We start from the raw sequence: 10,121 nt of genomic DNA, 5'->3' as shown, positions 1-10,121 counted from the left end.
CTGCTCCAGAATTCCTTCCCACAACAACTTTTTGAGCATGCCCTGTTTCAGAAACACTGTGGGTTAACACAATATTGATATTGCTCAGGGAGCAAAAATGAGCCCCATAACTATTTTCTCTATTAAAAAAATGAATCCAAGTTCCAAAACAAGACTTACACGCATTTAAAGACAGTTTTGTGCTTTTAAAATGTTCACATATTTTGGAAACTTACAAGAGATGAAAAGAGGATGGTTTAGGTAAAGAAGCAAGGCAACTCTTTTCTGGCAGTCATGGAATAGATTGGTGGCTTCATTCCTCACCTTTGAAAATGATTCATAAGTTCACTCCTCTTCAGAGTTCTTGGGAAAACTAGTCAATAACAGTATGGCTACCTGTGGTGAGGGGCCCTGATGGAAGCTCAGGTGCTCTGTAAACCACATTTCATCATGTTCTGTCTGCTGTCAGGTGATCCCAAACAGATAACCACAGTGAATGCTTTCCACTACCATGGTGAAACAGCCCCCATTATCTCTGAGATAGATCAGAGAACAGAAAGAAAGCAGGTTGAAAGCAATTTCAGTCAGTATAAAAGAAAGCAGTGTTAAGGGTTTTTTCCTTGCCTTTACTGTACTGACAAGTTATTTTTGTCTTTTCTGGAATAGAAAATATAGAACATGAGAATCATATTCATTATGAGAATGCACCAACATGTTTCAGGACATAATAGGTGCAATGAGTCTTATGGTTATATGTTTGATTTCCCTTGAAAATTTTATTTCTGGCTTCCTGGAGATCATTTAAAATAGCTTTCCTTGTTAATAATGATAATGACATTTCTAGTTGGCACACTTTCTGTTCATGTCATTGAAGAAGATCTTTTTCTCCTGACGTCTCTTTTACCTGAATTCATTGTCATCCTGTCTGTCTCGTGGATCAGGAGTATAACTTTCTATACACAGTCACTGCTCTTCCAAGACTCACTTTCCTGCTGTCTCTTTCTTCTGCGGTTTCTAGTTTCCTGTGTGCTCTCCTCCCAGTGGCTCCTTACTGGGTCTGAGCATCCCCCACTTTCTAGAGTGAAAGGGAAAAAATAACAACACCTGCTGCACCAATTACACCCTCTACTAGCAGCCTGTTTTATTTCTCTGCTTTACTCTGAGCACTTTGCCTTCAGCTTCCATCCCTTTTGTTCAGAAAAACTCTCCTGCCCAGGGCCACAAGTGCATCCACAGCAGAACAGAAGCAAAGGCTCATGTGGGCACCTCCGTTCTCCTGGCTGCCCTGTGGCGTGCTGCCCTGATCACCGGGGACTTCCTGCATCCTTTGAGTTTTAATTTTTGTGGAAATTGCCTGCTCTGTGCCCACTGAGTTTCTTGTGTCAGTACGGTCCTGCGAAACTGAGACCAACGACTCAAACCATGAATCATGGTTTGAGTGGAATTTGGAGGGTCTTTGAAAGAGGGACTGGAGGCTTGCTGGGCCTCTAAATGTGAGCAGGGGAGGGATCACGGAAGCATTCAGAACAGGGCCTGCAGCTCCAGAGCACTGGAGACATTCGCCAGTACTTTCGCTTCTCCTGAAAGCCAGTTAGCCCTGTAAGCTGAGAACATGCATTTTTATTCAAAGAATTAGAACATCAACAGCTCTTGTCTAAAACTTTAAAAGTTTGATTTTATACATATGTGTGTGTATTTTATATATGTGTGTGTATATATACACACACGCATATATAAATAACTGAATGTATATATAAATGGTTCTTCCATTTATATGTACATTATTTATACTTCCTGCGCTTGTTCCACTTTCCTAAAATAACCACAGTTTAGCTAAGTGAAATGAAGGCAAGCATGTATGCATATACTTCCAGGCTTTTCTACTGATATTTTATATAATGAGAGATAACTTTAAATAAAAACAGAATTACACCACACATACTACTATTCAATTTGATTTTTTCAACTTGATCATGAATATTTCACCATGTATACACTAAATTTATTCTTTAAATAGCTACATGGGATTCCAATGCATATGATATTTCCATGCCCAAAGTTAATTTTCTCTAGTGGGAAGGAGTGATATCATAAACCATTTGTCACTTTAAACCAAATTGCTGCTCATTTCAGTCAAAAAATTTATGGGCCTAATATCTTTTCCTTATAAGTTGAATGGCTGATTGAATCATCTGAAGCGGTTAAGAGTGTTTAATTTTAAATATGAGGCAAATATGAAATTTGAAACTAATATTTAAATAAGAAAAAAACATTTTCATAACATTCTAGAGTCTAAGGACCTGACTTGAAAGGTCACTTAAAGAGACATCTGTTTGTGTGTAAATCTTCTCTATGTCATTAAAGGTATAAGGTCCTTAAGCCTTAGCTTGTATATGACAATGACAGGGAATGCACCAGTTCCAGGAGCAGTAAATTCTTTTGAGACGGCATGCCACCGTGGGAGAAAGTGTGGGTTTGGGAGTCACCCACACCTGGGTTGAACTACTTGCTTTTAAGTCACTAGATGTGTAACATTGGACAATTTACTAAGATGTATGAATACCTGCCACACTGTGGCTTATGTTAAAATTATATGCTCAGCCTTCAAGCCCAGGTCTTCATATGAAAAGCTTTTGGAATTTAGAAAACCCTTGCTTCTCTCTGCAGAGCTGGGGTTCATGTCTATTGCCTTACTATGGATCAAAAAGTCTAATAGGAAACTCAGAGCCAATAAGTACACTTTTCTCTAGGTTGTATTGTCCCTCCCTTGAAGAAATGAATGATTTTTAATTAATGAAATGAGAGATTCAGGGCAATAGAATTTACAGGGACTGAAAAATACTTTGGAAAATATTTTGTAATATGTTTTTCAAGACTATTATCCTCATTCTCTGTGCTTGGGTTAACTGTGTTATCCACACACTTCTAAGGACATCCATATATTGAATGATCCTGTATCTCTGTTGGCAGTTCTCACCTCTTTTTTGGGGTTAAGCCTTATATTATCAGTTGTTAATTAGTTATCTTTAACTGAATTCATTGGTTCTGCACATTTGCTGATCATCTTTTCTATGCCAGGTTGATAAGGGAGAGGAAAAGATGAGTAAGTTATTGTTCTTGTCCTCAAGGCCTTCCGGGGGAAGATAGGCAAGTGAACAGGGTACCACAAGATCATATGGGAAAGCCAGAGAATGCTAGAGTAGATGATGCTTAAACCAAGTCTTGATGGATTAGTTGGAGTTAGCAGTCAGGCCTAGCCAAAAGGCTGGGAGTCAGAGGTGAGTATTGGGGCCTGTGTCTTGGAAAGAAGAGAATTAAAGAAAGAACATTCCAGGCATCATGATCAAACCCAAGATATTTGAGAGAACACCTGTTTCTAGGGCATCCCAGCTGGGCAATATAGAGTGTGCACAGTATAGGTAGGCAAAGATGAGACACGAAGGCAAATATTGTACCTGTGCATTAGGTTTTTGTTGTTGTTGTTGTTGCCATAATAAATTACCACAAACACAGAGTTTTCAAACAATGCAAGTTTCTTACCTCCTGGTGCTGTGGGTCAGAAGTCCAGTACAACCTGTCTCAGCTGTGTCTTCTGCTTACAGTCTCATGAGGCAGATATTAAGGGGTTGGCAGGACTGAATTAATTTCTGAGTGCTCTGGGGAAGAATCTGCTTCCAAGCACATTCAGGTGGTTGGTAGAATCCACTCCATGTGTATAGGACCCAGGTTGCTGTTTCCTTGCTGGCTGTCAGCCAGGGGCCACCTTTAGCAACAGAGCTCTCTTTCCGGTCCCTCCATGAGGCCCTGTACATCTCAGCAATGGAGTATTGAATCCTTATTGTGCTTGAAGTTTCTGTGGCTTTTCCTTCTGTTTCATCTCTTCTGATTCCAGCCCGACTCAGTTTTCTGCTTCAAGTGCTCATATGATTAAATTAGGCCCATCTACATAATCCAGGATAATCTTTCCATCTCAAGGTCTGTAACCTTAATCATGTTTGCAAAGCCTCTTTTGCCATGGGGATTAGGAGTTGAGCATCTTTGGGCACCATGATTCTGTCTATTATAATGTAGAGACACCCTCAAGGAGTGTGCAGATGTGTGTGTGTATGTGCATTTGTGTGTGTGCCTGTTCATATGTATGCATCAAGATTCTTTAGACAAATTTGTGAAACACTGAATAATGTATTTCTTTCTTGGATATTCAGAAAACTCATTTACATGTTGAAGAGTCTAATGAGAAAACCTGTGTAACTGGTTTTTTCCACTGTTCCCAAAATTATTTCACCATAAAATTTTTTCTCCTTGAAGATCCTCTATTAACTTCCAAGGAACTGCTGTAGTACAGACTAGGCTTTGGAAAGTTGAGTTAGAGAGGTAAACAGATGCCCACTCACTAAGATAGTCCTAAGTCATCTGTAGATGTTTAGATAAGGTCTGGAAGACTGTGAGAATCAGTGGAGGAATTTTAGCAGGGAAATACATCATGTGGACTTCAATAAAATGCCGCCAGATATAGAGAATGAATGGTAGGGAGGAAAGGGGTGTGGTAGGAGGAAAGAGCCTGGAAGGCAGGAGTAGAATTTTATGCAAGAAATGGTGGTAGCATGAATTAAAGTAGTGGCAACAAGTGAAAATGGGAACAAGTGAAAATATTTAAGGACACTGATGTAGTTTGGATGCGTGTCCCCTCCAAATCTCATACTGAAATGTGACCTCCAGCATGGAAGTTGGGGCCTGGTGAGAAGTGATTCGATCATGAATGGCTTAGTGCCATTCCCTTGGTGATGAATCAGTTCATGCAAGATCTAGTTGCTAAAAGTGTGGGACCTTCCCCTTCTCCATCTCTTACTCCTGCTCTTGCTATGTGATGTGCTGCTCCCCTTCACCTTCTGCCATGACTGGAAGCATCCTGAGGCCTCACCAGAAGCAGATGCTGGCACCAACATTTCCTGTACAGCCTGCAGAAACATGAGCCAAAATAAATCTATGTTCTTTATAAGTTACCCAACCTCAGGTAGTTCTTTACAGCAACACAAGAAGAGGAAACATACAGTGAAGTAGAATAAAAGAGATATGCAGACCAATTCAGGAAATGAGGAGGCTAAAAGGATGTGCTTTCAATACATCCCTTTACATAGGCTCATTGGCAAGGAGGCTTTAAACTTTAGAAGTTGGATTTGATTTTCAGAAACACCTAACATTTGAGACCAAGACTCCAGTCTCCCCATGTCCCAGACTGTTTTACAATCAATTTCCTTGTTTGTTCTCTCCTAGGATGTAAGTTACATAAGGGAAGAACCTTACATTAATTGTGCATTTCCATTCACAGCATACTTCCTGGTATAACAGATAGGCTCAGTAAATATTTACTGAATGAAGGAATGAGTATGTGATTGAATGAATAAAATATTTCCACTAGATAAGACGATTTGGGGTAAAACTAAATTGTGACTGTAAACATTCCCAATTTTTTTTTTAATGTAAGAAAGAGCCACTTACTTCCTTTCATAATGACACCATCACTGGGAAGAGTTGGTAGGAAGGATAACCTGGAAGTTTTCCCCTTTAACAAAGATCCAGACAGTTGGCAAAGGATAAAATGAAGGTTTACCACCATAGTTTCATTAGCCACAAAACCTCTGGCCCCTTGTCTGAAGTCTGTCGCAACTTAATCTCCTTCTGTGGCTCAGTATATAGTTTCCACTGGGCCAGAGATCACTTCTTGAGTGAGATTTCAATACATTAAAATGGGGAAATGGTTGATGAAAAAAAAATTGAGAAACACTACTTTACCTTGTTAGCCATGCAAGGCTTGAAGAGTTTTTAATTCATTCCCATAAACTGCTTGTGACCTAGTAAGTGAGACATTTTTTCTCTTCTAGTGTTATCCTTTGAAAGGCAGCATTTGAACTAAGTGTAGTGACAGTAGCTTCTTTAAAAGGGATGAAACTCACAGAAGTTTGCTTTTACATGTTAAATGTAGCTTTAATTTTAAATGGTGTCTTGCACATGATGTAACCCTGATATTTGAGTGTTTTCTGGGAGGTTTGGAGATTAGCAAACCTAAAGCAGAGATTTGATTTGCAGTCAAATAGTCAAATAGAACATGGTCTCAAGGGATCTTCCAAAAACTTTCCCGCAAATAGACACACCTGTTTCTGTCACCGTACTGTCCAATTCAATAAAGTACCACATCCTTGGTTTCTTCTGATTAAACTGTGATACAAGATTGACCGAAGAAGTAATCGGTTCACACTTCACACATAATTGTTGTTGATCCTGTTGTCACGTTGAGCTCAAGCTGCTTCAGTCACGGGGTGATAAGCTCCTCCCAAGGTCAAATTCTCTCCCACCCCATGGGTTGGCATACACATGGAATCTTGCCCTGCCAGACCCAAGCCCACAAGCTCTCTCATATGGTGTCATGTGTTTGTATGAGGACACCAAACTTGGCCATTGGTGACCCATGCAGCTGGTAGAAAAACAAGAAGTGGATTTGGTTACTTATTTTGATAAAAGCTAGAAATTTTTAGAATTCTTCATAAAAATGATGCCTAGACAAACACAGTAGCTGTCTTCATTTAATTTGCTCAGCTTTTGGCTGTCACTGTGAATCTTACTATCCACCACCTTGTTTTGTCTTTATATTAATATAACTCCTATCTTTTGGTTTAGAATGGCCTGAATTCTAATTTTTCACAGCAGAAAAACAAAAAGCCACCAAAACTTCATTTTAAAGGCACATTTCATATTTTGAAAGGAATGAATAACTACTTTTAAGTAGCAGTTTGCTGAAGCTAAAGAGGGAGGAACAGCCTTGAAAAAGACAAGATTTTCAACTAGCAGCAAATCCGAGGACAATCTTAATTAGTGCAAAAGGGGATGGAGGCTGCTTGTTTTTCACACTGCTTGGCTGTCAAAAGTGCATGTAGTCACAAAGAGTAACCACTGCCAGGAAGATTTCCAATGTGAGGACAGTAACATACTGTATCAAGTGGATACTCCTCTGTTGAACATTTCTTATTCTGGTTTCAGGGTAATCTTGAAAATCATCAATCGAACCTTTCCCCAGATTTCATATTCATGCTTTAAGAGATGTTAAAATGATAGCCACAAAGCCAGAATGGTCTATACTGCCGAGTGTTCCACAAAGACACTTTCAGCACTTTTTTCTTTTACATTGAATGTGGAGATGAAAAGAAGTTTGGATGTCACAATTCAAGCTTAAGATGATAAGATAATGCTTTTTAATATCTCTGTGAGATCAGTACAGTCTGTGGGTGGCATCAGAAGATGATGTCCTTTCTTTATTTTAAGGCCTCTCTCTAGTTTCTAACCCAATCAGTTTCCATTGATTTTGGAGGCATAATATCCTTCTAGGTTACCAGTTTTCTAAGGGCCAGCTTGATGTGGCTTTTTTCACAGATTCTCCCTGTGGAAGGGTTACATATCCTACCTCCTTGACCATGGGTGTGGACAGATGACTTGTTATACGCTTGAATTGAGGTTTGGTCACACGACTTGCTTTGGCCAGTGAAATATAAATGGCAGCAATAGATGCTCCTTCCAAGTAGAAACTCCAAGAGCCATCTTGTGGCTCTAGCATCTTACTTTCTAGCGGATATTAGCCTGTCTCAGATATTCTGCTCTTGGAGTAGAGGTGCATCTGTTGACAGTCATGCAAATGAAGAATAAACTTGCCCTTGGCCATTCCGAGCCACCGAGATTGGGATTGGCAGTTCCCAGAGTGTAACTGGGCCTAAACTTTCTGGTGCAATTACTTATAACTGGATAGCATCCTGTGGTAGAAACTTGAAAGTAGAAATTAGTCCAACTGTTGAGCTGGTCAGATACAATGGTGGAGGTGAAGAGGGCTGCAAGAATGCTGGCCCAGAGAGAAAACTTTTAATCAAAATTTGAGACCTGAAGGGAAGAGTGAGTTAGGCAAGAAAACGAAGAAGCTAAGTCACAGGGCCAAGGCAAAAGCCCAGTGGCTCATGCATTCATTCTTCATTAAACAAGTATTTATTGTAGCTACTACTTTCTAGGCAGTGGTCTAGGTGTTGGGGTGAAAGCAGTGAACAGAGGCATATATTTGTTTTGTTCATTGTTACACATCCAATGCCAGGAATAGTACTGAACCTATTTTAGGGATTCAAATACTCAGTAAGTAATTTCTTATTGAATGAAGGGGCACCTGGTATAAACTAGGTTTCCTGTGAAGGCAAAAACATGATATCCCAACTGAGACCTAAAATATAGTATGGTTTGTTTGATATCAAATGTGAAATTATGAGGGTAGAGGAGCTTCCAGCTGGAGTCAGGACTGAGCCCCAGCTCTGATTTGGTGCTGGAGCTGCAGGTGCATGCAGGTGGTGACTGAAGGCAGGAGAGGCTGGGGCAAGACAGCACTGGCACATAAGAGATGTGCAGGCAGAAGCTACTGATAAAACCAGGAGTGTACCCTATGCATAAATATTCAGTGGAAATGTGTAGTCAAACTGATTTAACATTGACTGGGTGGTTCTACCACAGGGGTAAATGTCAAGAGCAGGGGTTTTTGAGTTGGACAGGGTTGCATGCATTCATTAGTTTTGTGGCCATTGGTCTGGTTACTTACCAAATTTATTCTTTTTAAAAATAATACCTTTGACACAAGGTTGTTATGAGGATCAAATTAAATACTGCATGTAAGACAGTTTATTATGTAGCAAGTAGTTGAACACTTCCTAAATGATGTGTTTTGATACTACCAACCATTCTTGTTAGTATCACCATTATGATTATTTTCATCTGAGTGGCTTGGCATTTTTCAATTTTATTTGGCCTACTTGGTTTTAGCAATCCAACTATAATTATAATATATGTATAAATGCAATCCAACTCTAGCTTTCTCCTATCATTTAACTGAGATTTTCTTTCCTTAATGCATGCAAATTGATAGTGGTGGTAGAAGAAAGGATTAAAGGTGCCCACTTTTATACTAAAACAGAGAAGCTTAGCTTTAGATGTCGTTTTCTCTCAGGTTTGACAAGCTCTGTGTCACAGGCTTTGGAAATTTAAGAATGAAGCCGAAATACACTGACTTCAAAAAATATGCATTGTAGTAAAAGAAATGAGACATATACATAAATAGACATAAAGTAAACTAGAAGTGAAAAATCTCATAAAAATTGTAGTGACACAATCAGTACTTTAGGAGAAGCTGGATTACGCCTGACTGGCAGGTTCCCATGGAGGAAGTAGCATGTGAGGTGGGCCTTAATCTTGAACAAGTGAAGATGAAACTGCCTTTGTAAAATTATGACAGTAAGAGACTTCTGACATCGTTGACTCCATTTTGCTTATAACCGCTTAGTTGTCCTTGGTCATTCCTGGGCATGGGCCAAACTAACTTTGAGAGAAATTTAATTTATAGTTTAACTTTAAAGCAAGGATGATAATAGCCCTTCCCCAAACTAAACTACCTTTGTAAAACTAATGAAAGGACACAAAGTTAGGATTATGAGAGGGGCTTGAACTCTGCTAAGATATAGGTGTAATTTCTATAATCCCTTACTGCTCGAGAGTCGTGTGGCCAGAGGTTACAAATGTTTGGCTTTCCCAATTGCTGCTATAAATAACATAACAATTGCAGAATCTGATTGGTTTTTTGAGATATTTTTTTGACTGACCCCACCTGGACTCGTGACTCATGACTCAACTGGTCCTGTGGCCCCACCCAGAGGCAAACTCAGTGCACCAGGACTGTTTTCCACACCACTATGATTTCATTCTCAACCAGTCAGCAGTACCAATTCCCTGGCCCCCTGCCCACCAAACTGTCTATAAAAACCCCAGCCTCTGAGACTTTGGAGAGACTGATTTGAGTGATTACTCCAGTTCAAGTTCAAGATCAAGATGTCAGCAGCTTTGGTTTTTCCTGAGGCCTCTCTCTTTGGCTTGCAAATGACCATCTTCTCCTTGTGCTTCACATGAGCTTTCTTCTGTGCTTGTCTGTGTCCTAATCTCCTTCTTATAAGGACACCAGTCATGTTGGATTAGGACCCACCCTAATTATTTCATTTAACCTTAGTTACCTTTATAAAGGCCCTGTCTCCAAAACGGTCACATTCAGAGACACTGGGGGTTAGGACTTCAGC

Source organism: Pan paniscus, chromosome 7 (genome assembly GCF_029289425.2).
Source record: "Pan paniscus chromosome 7, NHGRI_mPanPan1-v2.0_pri, whole genome shotgun sequence".
Classification (NCBI taxonomy): Eukaryota; Metazoa; Chordata; class Mammalia; order Primates; family Hominidae; genus Pan; species Pan paniscus.
Note: the sequence above shows the minus strand (reverse complement) of the source record.